The sequence below is a fragment of the Chlorocebus sabaeus genome, chromosome 14 (assembly GCF_047675955.1).
Source record: "Chlorocebus sabaeus isolate Y175 chromosome 14, mChlSab1.0.hap1, whole genome shotgun sequence".
Taxonomy (NCBI): Eukaryota; Metazoa; Chordata; class Mammalia; order Primates; family Cercopithecidae; genus Chlorocebus; species Chlorocebus sabaeus.
Genome location: NC_132917.1, coordinates 3,049,295 through 3,066,256, shown reverse-complemented (window position 1 = coordinate 3,066,256; position 16,962 = coordinate 3,049,295). Strand labels below are relative to the sequence as shown.

Genomic DNA, 16,962 nt, shown 5'->3' with positions numbered 1-16,962 from the left:
TACAAAAGGCATACAGATTAGAAAGGGAAAACTCATTAAGTTGGCATGATTGTGTCTACATAGAAAATCTCAAGAAATCTATCAACACAACTCCTAGAGACAATAAGTGAGATTATCCAAATTTTGGGGTTCAAGATCACCATATGAAAATTATGTCACCTTTCTACATATCAATAATAAATATTTGAAAACCAAAACTAGAATCACATTATGAATAATCTCTTCAAATAAAATATTTAGCTGCATCAGACAAAACATATAAGGATCTATATGCTGAAATTTTCAAAATGTTAACAGAAGAAATAAAAGAAAATCAAAATGAGGAGACATGTTATGTGAATAGGTTGAAAGTCTCGATCTAATAAAGGTGTCAGTTCTACCCAAATTGATCTGTAGGTTTAACACAATTCTCATTAAAATCCCAGGAAGGCTTTTTTTGTGGACTTGGGCAAGTTTAACACATCTAGACAAAGGATCTATAACAGCTGAAACAGTGTGAAAAAGAAGAACAAGGAGGAGGAATGACTCTTCCTCATGCTAAGACTGGCCATACAGCTACAGGAATCAAGACAGTATTGTTTTGGCAGAGGGATAGACACAGCAATCAATGGGACATAATAAAGAAATAGACACACAAATATGCCCAAGTAATTTTTTGTTGTCAAGGTGAAATTCACATAGCAAAAACCTTATCCATTTGAAGAGAGAAATTCAGTAGCTTTTCATTCAAATTGTGCATTACCCACCTTTATCTACTTCTAAAATATTTTTATCACTCCAAAATAAAATCTGCACCTCTCCCCAGCCTCTGGCTGCCACCAATCTTCTTCCTGTCTCTATAAATTTACCTATTCTAAATATTTCATTTAAGTGGAATCACACGAAATGTGACCTTTTATATCTGGCTTCTCACACTTAGCACAATGTTTATGAGGTTCTTCCACATGGTGGCATGTATCAGTACTTCATTCCTTTTTATGGCTGATTAATGTTCCATCATATGTATAGACCCACAAATTGTTTATCCATTCATCTACTGTTGGACATTTGGGTTGTTTTCACCCATTGACTGTCATAAATAGTGCTGCTATGAAATTGTTTTACAAGTGTTTGTTTGGATACCTTTAAAAATTCTTTTTGTAAATATATGTAAGAATGAAATTGCTTGGTCACATGGTCATTCTATATCTAACTTTTTGAGGAGCCACCAAATTGTTTTCTACAGTGGCTGAAACATTTACATCTACACCATCAATGTGTAAGGGTTTCAATTTATCCACATCTTTGCCAAGGATTATTATATTCCATTATGAGTTAATTACTTTATACATGGTGTGAGGTAGGAGTCCAACTTCACTGTTTGCATGTGGATATCTAGTTCTGACACTATCTGTTGAAGAGACTATACTTCTCCATTGGTGGTCTTGACACCCTTGTCAAAAAATCATTTGGTCATAGATAGATGGACTTATTTCTGTACTCTTAGATTGATTCCATTCCATTAGTCTATAGGTCTATGTTTATCACATACCAACTGCTTTGTTTCCTATAGTTTTGTAGTAAGATTGAAATAAAGAGTGTTTATGTTCCCACTTTGTACTTCTTTTTGAGTTTGCTATGGCTACTCAAGAACCCTTGCAATTCTACATCAATTTTAGAGGCAGATTTTCCATTTCTGCAAAAAAAGGTTACTGGAATTTTGATAGAGGTTGTGTTGAATCTGCAGATCACTTTGGGAAGTATTGCCATCTTTACAACATTGAATTTTGCAATCCATGAATATGAGATGTCTTTCTGCTTACTTAGGTCTTCTTTAATTTCTTTCAGAATTGTTTTATAGTTTCCAGTGTACAAGCCTTACACCTTCTTGGTTAAATTTATCCTTAAATATTTTATTTTTTATACCATTATAAATGGAATTGTTTTCTTTAGTTCATTTTTGGACACTTACTGTTAGTGTATAGAAATACAACTGATTTTGGTATTTATCTTGTGTCCTGCAAATTTGCTGTGATTAAAATTGACTTTAATAATTGTTTGTGGAAAATATTTTTATGGAAAATCTTTAAGGTTGTTTACATTTATGATTATGTTATCTGTGAATATAGTTTTACTTCTTCCTCTCCAGTTTGTACACCTTTTATTTTCCTTTTGCCTAATTGCTCTGGCTAGAACTTCTGCTAAAATGTTGAATAGAAGTGGCTAAAGTGAGCGTCCTTGTTTTGTTCCTGATACCAGGGGGAAGTTTCCAGTCTTTCACCAGTATGAGATTGTCTGTGCATTTTTCACATGTGGTTTTTATCATGTTGAGGCAGTCTACTTCTATTCTCAACTTTTTGAGTGCTTTTATCATGAAAGAGTGTTGGATTTTGTAAAATGCCTCTTTTTCTGTATAAATTGAGATGGTCTTATGTTTTTTCCTTTGTTCTATTAACCTGGTGGATTAAATTGACTGCTTTTCATATGTTGAACAACCCTTGTAGTCATAGGATAGATCCCACTTGGTTATGGGGTATACTCCTTTTAATATGCTGTTGGATTCAGCTTGTTAGTATTTTGTTGAGTATTTTTGTATCTACAGGTTTTCCTTGACTTATGAGGGTTTACATCCTGATAAACTCCTTAAAAAATGAAAATATTGTTGCAAAATGCATTTAATATACCTAACCTATTGAACATCATAGCTTAGCCTAGCCTGCCATACATATTCTCAAAACATATTAGCCTTCAGTTGGGCAAAATCATTGAACACAAAGCTTATTGTATAGTAAAGTGTTGAATATCTCATGGAATTTATTGAATATTATAAGTTGGGGACCATCTGTATATTCATAAGGGATATTGGCCTGTAGTATTTTCTCATCATGTTTTGGCTTTGCTAGTAGGGTAATACTGACTTTTGTTTTTTGGAGGGCTTGGGGCTCAGAGTGAGGGTAGAGATTTTTGAATACTGATTAAATCACTTTACTTCTAGATTGGTTTAGATTTTCTATTTTTTCTTCAGTACATTTTTGTAGTTTGGATTTTTCTAGTAATTTTCCAATTTTGTCTAAATTATATAATTTGTTGGTATACAATTGTTCATAGTATTATCTTAGAATGCTTTTTATTTCTGTAATGTTGGTAGTACAGTAGTCCTCCCTTATCCATGGTTTTACTTTCTGCAATTTTAGTTACCTGTGGTACAGTATAATAAGATAGTTAGAGAGAGAGAGAGAGAGCAAGAGAGAGAGAGAGTATACATTTGCATAACTTTTGTTACAGTATTTTGTTATTATTGTTCTATTTTTTATTAGTCATTGCTGTTCATCTCTAGTTATTGTCATTAATCTCTTACTGGGTATGAGTTATAAATAAAACATCATCACAGATATGTGTGTATAAGAAAAAAACACAGTATACATAGAGTTTGGTAGTGCATGTGTTTCAGGCATCCATGGGAGTTCCTGGAATGGATCCTCCAAAGGTAAGGGGGAACTACTTTCATTTCTGATTTTAGTGTTTTGAGTCTTCTTTCTTTTCTGTTGGTCATTCTAGGTAAAGAATTGTTAATTTTGTTAACCTTTTCAAACAATCCACTCTTGGTTTCATGAATTCTTTCTGTTGTTTTTCCATTCTCTATTTCATTTATCTCTGTTCTGAGCCTAATTATTTTTCTCTTTCTGCTAGTCTTTCGTTTAGTTGGCTCTTCATTTTCTTGTTCTTTAAGATACAAAGTTAGGTGATTGATATGAGATCATTTTTTTCTTTCAAATGTAAGCATTTATAGCTAAAACTTTCCCTCTGAGCACTGCCTTCATGGCATCTCATAAGTTTTTGTATGCTGTGTTTTTGTTTTATCACAATGTATTTTCTAATTTCCAATGTGATTTCTTCCATGACCTATTGATGTTTAAGAGCATGCTGTTTGATTTCCACATTTTATATATTTTCCAGTTTTCCTTCTGTTACTGTTATTGTTTCATTCTATTGTAGTCTTAAAAGATACTTTGAATAATTTAAATTTTCTTACATTTATTGAGGTTTATTGTGTGGCCTAACATATGATCTACCTTGGAGAATGTTGCATGCATACTAGAGAAGAATATGTGTTCTGCTCATGCTAAAATGTTCTAAAAATATTTGTTAGATCTAATTCTTTTATCATGTTGATCAATCCCTAAATTTCCTTACTGATCATCTGTTTAGTTCCAGCCATTATTGAGAGTGAGGTATTGAAGTCTCAAACTATTCTTGTTGAACTTTTTCTCACTTCAATTCTTTCAGATTTTGATTCCTGTTTTGGAGTTCTATTATTAGGTGTGTATATGTTTATAATCATTATTCTTTCTTGATGGATTAACATGTTTATCATTATTTAATGTCCTTTTTGCTTCTTGAAACAATTTATCCTTAAAGTTAATTTTGTCTGATACTATTATAGATACCGTAGCTTTCTTTTGATTAATATCTGCTTGAAATATCATGTTCCATCCTTTTACTTCCAATCTGTTTGGGTCTTTGGATCTAAAATGGGTCAGTCTCTTGTAGGAAGCATTCAGATTATGTCATTTTTTTTGTTTTTTGTTATGGAGTTTCACTCTGTTGCCCAGGCAGGAGTGCAGTGGCATGATCTTGGCTCACTTTAACCTCCAGCTCCTGGGTTCAAACAATGCTCCTGCCTCAGCCTCCCAAGTAGCTGGGACTACAGGCATGCGCCACCACACCTAGCTAATTTTTGTTTCACCATATTGGCCAGGATGGTCTTGATCTTCTGATCCTGTGATCTGCCCACCTTGGCCTCCCAAAGTGCTGGGATTACAGGCATGAGCCACTGCACTCAGCCTGGATCATGTATTTTTATGTAATCTGCCAATCTCTGCCTTTTAATTAGAGAGCTTAATCCATTTCAATTAACATAATTATTGATAAACAAGGGATTATGGCCATTTTGCTATTTTTCTATACTCTAATGTCTTCAGTTTCTCAGCTCCTCCTCTATTGGTGCTTTCTTTGGTATTTAACTGATGTTTTTCTAGTATACTCATTTGATTTCCTTTTTATGTCCTTTTCTAGGGATTATAATTCAAATATTAAATTTACAGTAATCTACTTTTAATTAATTCCAATCTAGCTTCCAATCTAGGTGGATCTTTTATAGCTCTGTCCCCACCCCTTATGTTGTCACTGTCACAGATTACATCATTTTATCTTGTGTGCCCATTAACATAAATTTGTTTTGTTTATTCATTTGTTTTGAAATGTATAGGGAAAGTAAGAGAGTTACTAACCCAAAATATTATATTTTATATTAACTTATGCAGTTACCTTTAGTAGTGTTCTTTATTTCCTTGTATGGCTTGCAGTTACTACCTAGTGTTCTTTTATTTCAGCCGTAGAGACTCTCTTTAGCATTTCCCGTATGACAGGTCTACTAATTATGAACTCTTTCAGCTTTGCTTTATCTAGAAATGTTTTAATTTCTTTTTCATTTTTAAGTAGTTTTGCTGGATATAGAATTCTTGGTTGAGAATTTTTTTCTTAAGCACTTTAAATCTGTCATCCCACTGCCTTGAGATTTCATAATTTTCAATGAGAAATTGTCTTTTAATTTTATTGAGATCCCTTGTATGGATTGTTTCTTCTTGCTGCTTTCAAGATATTCTTTGTCTTTTTTTGATACAGTTTGATTATAATTTGTCTCAGTGTAGATTTCTGATTTTACCTTAGTTGATGTAGATTCATGTTTTATTAAATTTAGGAAGATTTTTGACCATTATTTATTCAAAAATGCTTTCCTCCCCTTTCTCTGTATCTCTCCTTCTGAGATTGCCATTATATATATGTTGGTATGCTTGTTGGTGTCATAAATGTCTCCTGGACTCTGTTTTTCTTCATTTTTTTTTTGTTTTCTGTTCCAAAGACTGGATCATATTAAATAACCTATCTTCAAGTTTGCTAATTATTTCTTCTGCCTGTTCATATGTATGTTTCAGTTATTTTATGTTTAACATTGATAATTTCTACTAGATTCCTTTTTACACTTTCAATTTCTTTATTGATTTTATTGATATTGATATTCCTCATTTGACATAATTTTCCTGGTTTTCTTTAATTTTTTGTTCATGGTTTCCTTTTGCTCTTTCAACTAATTTGAGATGGTCTTTGATTTACAGTTTTTATCTAGTAACTGTTTTGCAGAGATTTTTCAATTAATTTCTTATTTTCTTATGAATAGGATAGACTTTCTTACTTTTTTTTTTTTTTTTTTTGAGACGGAGTCTCGCTCTGTCGCCCGGGCTGGAGTGCAGTGGCCGGATCTCAGCGCACTGCAAGCTCCGCCTCCTGGGTTCCCGCCATTCTCCTGCCTCAGCCTCCCGAGTAGCTGGGACTACAGGCGCCCGCCACCTCGCCCGGCTAATTTTTTGTATTTTTTTTTTTAGTAGAGACGGGGTTTCGCCGCGTTAGCCAGGATGGTCTCGATCTCCTGACCTTGTGATCCGCCCGTCTCGGCCTCCCAAAGTGCTGGGATTACAGGCTTGAGCCACCGCGCCTGGCCAACTTTCTTACTTTTTTGAATGCAAAACATTTTTACTTTTGTTGAAAACTGGACTGGACATTTTGTACATTATAATGTGGTAACTCTAGAAATCACATTTCTCCCCCCACTCAGGGTTTGTTGTGCTGCTTGCTATGGATTATTTGTTTGATTTAGTGACTTTTCTAAGGTTTTTTTTTTTTTTGTAAAGACTGTATTATTTGTTGTGGTTTACCACTGAAATCTCTGTTCCACTATTTTAGTGATCTGTGAGTGATTTGGCAGAGATCCCCTTAAATGCCTGGAGCCACAAACAAACAAACAAATGAACAAACAAACAGCAAACAACAAAAAACAAACACATAAGACCGCTCCTGGTCTTTGCAGGTTGGCTCTGTGTTGGAGTACTCTGTTTACAGCTCTGTTTTGCCTTCATCTCCTGTTTACACAGAGCCTAAGCATTAGGCAGAGGTGTAAGCTTAGAATCTCCTCAAGTTCTTATGAGCACGTGTTCACCTTTGTGCCTGTGGCTGTCTTGGTTCCCATTCCATCATGTATCTTCCTTTCCCAGCATCTTTTCTATTTTACTTTTTGGTGTGTCTATTACTTTCTCTGACGCCTATCCATTTCCTCATGTGGGTGTGGCTAGTACATTTACCTTTAAATACTTTAGACAAATATCACCCAGGAAACCAGTTCAGCCCTGGAAAAGCTTTAAGGCAATTGAGGCAAACCCTTGAGTTGATCCTTTAGGGAGCCACCAGAAAGGTGACATATAACTACAATTCCTTGGGAGAAGTCCATGTTGGACCATCTGGTGCCAGAAAGATGCACCTGGCATGTGGGCCACCACCTTCAGAGCTGCCACTGAGCCCAGGGGGAGGGGATAGTGAGCAGGTAACTAAAATCACAGGACTCTCTTACTGAAATCCAGGAGCCCCTTGCTTCATTAATAAAGAAGTTCCTTCAGGTTGTTTTTTATTACATTCCAGAGTTACAAAAAAGTCAATTCTGACTGTTTTTGCCAGTTCAATCACTGCTGTGTTGGAGGGATGGAGTTTTAGATTTACCTAGTCTGCCAATTTTGGTGGGAGATGATTTTTGACAAAGGTCAAAAATGCAAAAGCATTTCGATGCAAGAAAGATAGGCTTTTCCATCAATGGTACTGGAGAAACTGGACATATGTTAAAAATAATCTGACCAAAGACTCATATGTTACATAAAAATTAACTCAAAATGGATCAAAGTCTTAAATGTAAAATGTAGAACTATAATTTTTTTAGACAAAATCAGAAAATTTCAGGACCTAAGGCTAAGTGAAGATTTTTTAGACACCAAAAGCACAAACCATAAAGGAAAAAAAAAGGACAAGTTGGACTTCATGAAAATTTAAAACTTTTCTCTGTTAAGAGCATAGAAAACAAGCAAAAGACTAGAAGGAAATATTTGCAACCACATATCTGAGAAAGGATGTATCTAAAATATATGAAGATCAGTAGAAAACAAAGCAACATTAAAAACAACCATTCCAATTAGAGAAGAAGCAAAAGACATGAACAGACACCTCACTAAAGAGGTTAAACAATGGCAAACAAGTTCATAAAAAGATGTTCAACATATTAGCCATGAGAGGAATGCAAATTAAACCACAATGAGATACCACTGCACTCCTATCAGAATGTGTAAAATAAAAAGCTGACTGTACCAATGGCTGGTGAGGATGCAGAGACACTGGATCACTCATACATTGCTGGTAAGAATGTAAAATGGTGCAGCTACACTGGAAAAGAGTTTGATGGTTTCTTAAAAAACAAAACATGCAAGTAACTACTGTGTGACATAGCAATGGCATTCATGAGGATTTATCCCAGAGAGATGAAAACGTATGTTCATGCCAAAATCTATGCATGAATGTTCATAGCAGCTTTATTTGTAATAGACTGGGAAAAATCCTAATGTCCTTCATGGGTGCATGGTTAAACTAAGTGGTACATGCAGACCACGGAATACTACTCAGCAATAAGGAATGAATTATCGATACATACAACAAGTTGGGTGGATCTCAAGGAGCTACGCTGAGTGGAAAAAGCGAACCTCAAAAGTTTATATACTCTGTGGTTTGATTTATGTAACATTCTTGACATGACAAATTGTAGACATGGGAAACAGGTAAGTTCTTGCCAGGGACTGGAGTATGGGGAGGAGGGAGCCTGTGACAGTAGAACTGTTCTGTATTGTGGTTGTGGATACACAGAGCTCCATGTGACACACACACACACACACACATGCACGAGTGTATGTAAAAAAAAAATTCATTCTCTGGTCTGGGTCTTTTGCATGGGTATGGGTAAGATTTTGGCCAGAGTCATATGTCACCTGGCTGTTCCCTGAACCTGCCACATGAGTTCCCCCTCGCTGCCCTTGCCTCAGGCAGAAGTGGAAATAGAGCAGCTTCCATGGGAACCTGAGAGAGCAGAAGAAGTGGAGGGGGAGGCTGTGTGGTTCTGCATCCACGCTGCTTCTGCAGCTCCTCTGCCTCTGAGCCACAGGAGGTGGTTGTGCGATGTCCAGAGAGGCACTGGGCATCCCAGGATATCAGAGTTAGAGGTCGGCCTCCTTCAGCACCCACCAGGATAAACTCAGGGTCTGTGTGAGGAGCCCAGCATTGACTCCAGTGGGGTGGTGAGGCAGAGGGCTGCCCTGAGGAGGGTGCCCAGACATGCCGTAAAACACAGGGTTGCTGGCTGTTTGGCAGGAGTGGAGGGTGTCCTGCGTTGATCTGATGTGTCCCACATACCCTGGTGAGGCCAACTGGGGGCACTTGAGCAGGCCTATGGAATTACCAAGGCCCGGGGTTAGAAAAGGGGACAGGTGACCTGGACGGTGGTTCAACACCATGTGCCTGACTGATGCCGTTCCAGGCTGGGGCTGACCAACCGCCAACCCGGTGAGACCAAGAGGGTCCTGAGGGCCACATGGGCCCAAACCCATCTCCACCCTCAATACCATGGAGCTCCCCAGAGATTGAGATGCCACACTGGGGAGAAACACGAAACAGTGAGGAGTTTCCTCAAAGAGGCTGAGTTAGTCTCCTGGAAGAGAAGGTGAGGCCTCAGAGTCACACGTCCTCCCTCTCTCCACCCCCAAACTCATCAGGATGGAACCGTAAGGAGCAGGCTAATTTTTGGGGGTGTTGCATCTGAGTCACATAGTGTGCCATTTTTCTTCCCAATATATTGATATAAAGGTAGAATATTCGAGTATTGGGGATGACCCAAAATAAAAAGTTAAAGCCCCCTTTCCCCGAGTCTTCTCACCAAAGATACTTACTGTCAGCAGTTTCTGCAATTCTTCCCCAAATATTTAACTTTTAAAAAGTATTTAAACCAAAAAGATAATCTACAGCACTCTCAGTGCCTCTCTTGCCTCTTTTCCTACTTAAATTGTCCTGAGAATCTTTCCACAGTGACCCCGCCCCTTTTACTCCTAATGACTGTAGCATTTCACCATATTGGTTTCCACACTGACCCTCCCCTTTTACTCCTAATGACTGTAGCATTTCACCATATTGGTTTCCACACTGACCCTCCCCTTTTATTCCTAATGACTGTAGCATTTCACCATATTGGTTTCCACACTGACCCTCCCCTTTTACTCCTAATGACTGTAGCATTTCACCATATTGGTTTCCACACTGACCGCACCCCTTTTACTTCTAATGACTGTAGTGTTTCACCATCATCGGTTTCCACACTGACTCAACCCCTTTTACTTCTAGTGACTGTAGTGTTTCACCATCATCGGTTTCCACACTGACCGCCCCCTTTTACTTCTAATGACTGTAGTGTTTCACCATCATTGGTTTCCACCCTGACTCAACCCCTTTTACTTCTAGTGACTGTAGTGTTTCACCATCATCGGTTTCCACCCTGACCGCACCCCTTTTACTTCTAGTGACTGTAGTGTTTCACCATCATCGGTTTCCACCCTGACTCAACCCCTTTTACTTCTAATGACTGTAGTGTTTCACCATCATCAGTTTCCACACTGACCGCCCCCTTTTACTTCTAATGACTGTAGTGTTTCACCATCATCAGTTTCCACACTGACCGCCCCCTTTTACTTCTAATGACTGTAGTGTTTCACCATCATTGGTTTCCACCCTGACTCAACCCCTTTTACTTCTAGTGACTGTAGTGTTTCACCATCATCGGTTTCCACCCTGACCGCACCCCTTTTACTTCTAATGACTGTAGCGTTTCACCATATTGGTTTCCACCCTGACTCAACCCCTTTTACTTCTAATGACTGTAGTGTTTCACCATCATCGGTTTCCACCCTGACCGCACCCCTTTTACTTCTAATGACTGTAGCGTTTCACCATATTGGTTTCCACCCTGACTCAACCCCTTTTACTTCTAATGACTGTAGTGTTTCACCATCATCGGTTTCCACACTGACTGCCCCCTTTTACTCCTAATGACTGTAGCATTTCACCATATTGGTTTCCACACTGACCGCACCCCTTTTACTTCTAATGACTGTAGCATTTCACCATATTGGTTTCCACACTGACCCTCCCCTTTTACTCCTAATGACTGTAGCATTTCACCATATTGGTTTCCACACTGACTGCACCCCTTTTACTTCTAATGACTGTAGTGTTTCACCATCATCGGTTTCCACACTGACTCAACCCCTTTTACTTCTAGTGACTGTAGTGTTTCACCATCATCGGTTTCCACACTGACCGCCCCCTTTTACTTCTAATGACTGTAGTGTTTCACCATCATCAGTTTCCACACTGACTGCCCACTTTTACTTCTAATGACTGTAGCGTTTCACCATCATTGGTTTCCACACTGACCCCACCCCTTTTACTTCTAATGACTGTAGAGTTTCACTATCACTGATTTTCACACTGACTCCACCCCTTTTACTTCTAATGATTGTAGCATTTCACCATCATTGGTTTCCACACTGACCCCCCACTTTTACTTCTAATGACTGTGGTGTTTCATTAACATTGGTTTCCACACTGACTCCCCACCCCATTTACTTCTAATGACTGTAGCGTTTCACTGTCATTGGTTTCCACACTGACACCCCCCTTTTAATTCTAATGACTGTAGCATTTCAACATCATTGGTTTCCACACTGACCCCACCTTTTACTTCTAATGACTGCAGAGTTTTGCCGTCATTGGTTTCCACACTGAGCCCCCACCTCATTCACTTCTAATGACTATAGCGTTTCACCATCATCAATTTCTACACTGACCCCCGACCCCTTTCACTTCTAATGACTGTAGCATTTTGCCATCGTTGGTTTCCACACTGACCCCACCTTTTACTTCTAATGACTGCAGAGCTTCACCACTGAGCCCCCCACCCTTTTTACTCCTAGTGAAGTAGAATTTCATCATCTTTGGGGACCTGATTTATTTCCCCTGTCCTCTTTGTATGAACACTTTGCTTGTTTCGGTTTTTGCTATTTCAAAAAATGTTGCAATACACATCTTTCTTTTTTGTGTATATTTTGGGGGAACACATCTGAGTACCTACACAGGACAACAACTAGCAATGTATGTTTGGATTATGGGGCATAGGAATGTATTTACTTTTAATAAAAAGTAAAACATGCTCAAAGTTAAAAAAATCAATCCGATATTTGAAGAGTAAAAAGTATAGCTCCTTTCTATTCAAGCCCCCATCCCCTATTCTCAGGGGGGTCATCATTTTTATTTCTCTTTCTACATCTTACCTGTAATTCCCTATGCCAAGGGTTAAAACTTGGTCCCTTGTGGAACACACTGTATTTGATGAATAATTCTCATTGACTAGATAGGTAGATTTTATGAATGGAAAGGATGAGAGCGAGATAGATACCTACAAGGAGTGTGTTCGTCCCAAATCCGGACTAAGCAGAAATGTCCAGGGACATCCGATGGAGGTGAGATGAAATATTCAGACTTTGCTTTTTGCTTCCCTGACTGCCCTGCCTCCCAGGTATAATTGTAGTTCCAGTGAGTCCTTGGAGACCTACAAGCCAAATGAGATATAGATTGAGTCGTTCCTCTTGAATTTCACAGTCCGGAGTGCTGAGAGCCATCTGATGTTATGGCTCTGGTTAAAGAATTCTGGCCATCTAGCGGCCTGTAAAGGAGACTTGAGCACACACTAAGGCCTTGTTAGTGGGATTGGCGTGGTAGGAGGTCCAAGTGCAATACAGAAAGCTACAAAAAGAACGCACTGGTTCCAAAGCAGGGATGTTTATGGAAGGAAGAAGGAATTTCAGACACCCCGACATAGAGGCACCATTTGGAAGAACTACCAAAACCATATCAGTCTGATAACATTTAACCTGGAGGAGAAGAGCCCAGCCTTATTTGCAGCTTCTCCCTCCCCAGGTGTGGGAGGTCGTGTCTGGGGGGCAGAAAGGCCTGGGGGAGGAGATGGGGACCCGGAGTTTGTTTAGCACAGGCAGACACATGCGGTGGCTTAACGTGCACCATCTCACCGTTTAGTTTCTGATGGTAAAAGGTGGGATCACTTTCTCCATTCACAAGTGAGAAAAACCAGGCCCCCAAAGAGAAGGAATCGGGCCAGACTCCACTCATAGTGATCACTGGAGACAGCTGGAGAGGACGAGGCTGCATGTCCGCTCCATTTAAGAAGGCAGAGAACACGTATCTAATACAAAAACGTTTCCAGAAATATGGTTCTACAGAAAGGTTTTGGTCCTGAAAGGACTACGTTTCTATTATCTCAAAACTGCCTGCTGTGAAAAGTGAAAAGTCGCTATTTTCTTGGTGTTCAGTGCAAAGAATTGCAAACACTGAGCCCTGGGCACCCTTCCACTGCCCTCAGAAAGGTCTGGTTCTCCCCAAACAATCAAACTCAGGGGTCCCTTACAATGACTTTGGAGGGAGGGGCTTATTCTAATTTGGGGGATCCAATGAAGGAGGTTTCAGGGTGTGACTACAGCCCGCAGAAGGTGGGGATTTGTTCTGATAGTGACCAGGTAACAAGGGATTCGTGGGCAGGCCTGAGGCTGTGGCCATACTCTCCCTCTCCAGACACGGGATTCCCAGATACAGGAGGGGGTTCAGTCCTGCCTGGGCGAGTCTTCCTTCAGTCCCCATTGGAGACAGCGGCTTGTGCCCCAAGCTGAAACAATCTCTTATTAGAAAATAAGTCCATGGTGATTTTACAGAAAACAAAACATGAAGGAAACACTCCAGGCTGGGGGTTGCTTGCCCCAGTGAGCAGTAAAAGCAGGTGGAGGGGACACTTTCTGGCTGCTTTTCCTCTTCCTCTTGCCTCATGGCTCTGGGCGAGTGCGTCGCTGCAAGGCGCTCAGGGAGCCTGGCCTACCATTGCCACCGAGGGCAGGCGCCTGTGTGCAGGGACCTGGGGGGCCCATGCCTGAGTAGACAGCCGGGGGGTCGCAGGGATGGTGGGGACAGCCAGCCCTGCTCCCTGGTGACCATGTGCACACAGCCTGCTTCCTCCCTCCGAGAGGCCTCTCTCGTCATGAAAAACAACGGATATTCATTCTACAGGCTTTGGGAACTAGCCTTTGTTCCTCCTGGCCCTGGAAAAGTGGCCTTAATCCAAAGTGATTACTCTGCAGCTCCCTCAGATTTATTCTTCAGTGATAGCCTCTCCTCTGCCGCCTGAATCTTGAGCTCCAATTGCCCGCAGCCTGTCACAGAAGGGCCATATGTCTTTCTGTTCCTGTGTAGAGAATGACATTGAAGTCTCTTTGTCCGCTCTGAAGCTTTTGTGTGTGTGCGTGTGGCGTTGACCTCCATGGCTCCTTCCACCCGCAGTGAAAAGGAGCCATAAAAAGCACAGGGGTTGAAAAGTAGCCCAGGCAGAAGGAAGGAGCTCCCGCCTGGATGCTCGTGGGGTCCCTGCGTCTGTCTCCTTTGGCCGTTGGCAGCACTCGGACTCTGGTGCGGGCAGCTGGAGGCGCGCCTGGGTATTGTCTGGGCAAGGGTGTGTGGGTCAGCCTCCTTCCTTGCTGTCCCTGCCATCTATTGTCTTTCTGGGCAGGCTGAGAAGCACATCTAATAGGGCTTATGTTCTTTGTTGCTGGGTCATTGAAGCTGCAAGGAGGAGGATTCCTTCTTCCCTTGAGGGTCTCAGTTCCTGGCAGAGCAGACTGGCCGATTGTCTTGATACCAGGATTTGGGGAAACCCCGTTTCTCCATTCTGGTGTTGCCTTTTTGCCTGCAGGGGACCGTGCTGTCTGCCTTTAACCTGATGCTTTAAGTCTTGCAGAGCCCTCCAGAGGGGCGTGGGAGCACATTGCCCATCTCTCCTCCACTGTCCCTCCACCATTTGGCATTTATATCCAGCAGGAGACAGGACATGCAACAACTTCATTTCCTGGTTGCCAAGTATTGATTGAAAGGTGTGTGTAGCCACACCCACTTTTCTGCCTGTTCAGAGTAATGTGTATAATTTCTTTGGTCGTTGTGTCTTGTCTCTGCTCAATGTGTTTTGCATTATATAAAAAAATAAATTTTCAAATTAACTGCAGTTTAGCTGTGACTCAGTTTTTAATTGCTTGGAATTAGCACTTGATGTGCATAGTACTTGATTTGTCAGTTATCTGTGACTTTGTGATTATCTGTGCTAAAATGGGGGACCCTCCTGATTATGCTCCATAATGGAAAGGGGCAGTACAGTGGGGGATCCCATGATGGGAAAATCCAAAACCCACCGTGGTTTAATGCTGCCAGGCATGTGTCTTTCTGGTTCGGAGGAACGTGCTGCTCGTTCTTGAAATTCACTTTTCTGGAAGAAACGGCAACCATGAACACTGGGTCAGAGGCGGGGAAGCTACCTGGCTTCCACTGGGTCCCTCCCATTCCACCCATCTTGGCCTCCCCATTCTCTCTGTCCAAGGGCGGTGACAAGCTTTGCCCTGACCTGAGCCCACGTATCTAGGTTTGTACCTTCTCTGGAGTGAAAGAGGAGATGAGTTATTTTAATCTTGAAGATCCCAGGTCAGAACATCAGGTTTCTAGTCCAAGTTCTGCCTCACTGCCCTCATTATCAGATGAGAGAGGGGGTGCACTGTTCCCCAAATCTGAGACCCAGGGTATACACGGCTGGAGCCAAGTCTCACAGCTGGGGAGGAGCGGCTCTGGCACTTGAGTTCAGTTTGGCTCCAAATCTGTAGTGAGTGGGGGTCTCCCTTAGGGAAGTAGGTTAAGATCCTTTTGTGGTTCATGAGCGTGATGATGGGGCTTCATGCTCGCGTGTGGGATGTGCCTCTCTCAAGCCTTGTTATGACATCACGTTACCTGTCTGATGTTAAAAAAAGAGAGAAGAAAGAATAACAAGAACCACCACAGAAAGCCCCTCGTCATCTCTCTGGGGCGTGCTGTGGGGCCGTTTCTGCTGGGGTGGGCCTCGGAGCCCTCTGGCTGACTCTGCTGCAGCACAGAGCCCCACCGTGCCGATGTTCCGTGTGCTGGTCTGGGATGGTTCCGGCGCCCACGGCCTGGTGTGGTCAGCAGCTGGGTTTCATTCAGGTCGCTCCTTCCTGAGCACACTGTGAGACCTGCAGGCAGAGGCTGACCTGAGTCACCTTTAGGGTTCCCCAGGTGAGCTCTTGAATGTGTCCCCAGACCACCCAATCTCTCTGCTCCCACTCCAGGTCCTAACAGGGTCCTCTAAATCCACAGTTCTTACAGGGGAAGTCTGCTCACTTGGGAGATGGCCCTGTCCCTGAGCGCCCCCCATGCCCTCCAGAACGGAGAAGACACACAATTCTTCATTTAGATTACGTGAAACGTTGGACCCTCTCTGTGATATGGACAGGAAACTGGGAGGTGCTGAGTAGAAGACCAAGGTTCCCTGGCAAAGGCCCCACCCTCAAGCCTGAAGACCTGAGGACCTAAATGAGGACAGGCGTTTCTGTTTTTCACTAAAAAGTTGCCTTTTGGCCCACTATGCTCCCTATCCTGTCCCCATATAAACTCAAGGGCACACGTGCAAGTGGCTGAACGTCAGGACCAGCAGAACCGGCAGACCAGTGACGGCAGAACAACGAGGCACAGAAAGAGAGAAGCGGAGGGACATCTGGAGGTCGAGGGGAGTTCAGCCAGGGGTGGCTAGAGAAAAGGCCAGCAATGGACGGCCCGATTCCAGGTGAAGACCACCTTCTCCCTCTATCCCCTCCTTCGGGCTCCCCATGCATCTCACTGAGAGCCACCTCCTCCACTCAGTACAACCTTGCACTCATTCTTTACGCCCACATGTGATCTGAATCTTCTGGTACACTGGGCAAGAACTCGGGATACAGAATGCCGTCATACTAGCACCCTACCCTTGCAATAAGGCAGAGAGTCCATCATGCTCATTAACACACAAGCCATCTGCAGATGGCAAAGCTAAAAGAGTCTGGTAACACACACCCATTTGGG

General features: G+C 41.7%; 1 non-coding gene across 1 annotated transcript; it reads left to right on the top strand.

Annotated features, from left to right (window-relative positions):
* The first annotated feature begins 15,747 nt into the window (after positions 1 to 15,747).
* On the top strand, positions 15,748 to 15,847 carry LOC119627459 (small nucleolar RNA U13). Its single transcript, XR_005243651.2, has one exon. It is a non-coding gene; the product is annotated as a small nucleolar RNA U13 (small nucleolar RNA).
* Positions 15,848 to 16,962: the final 1,115 nt, after the last annotated feature.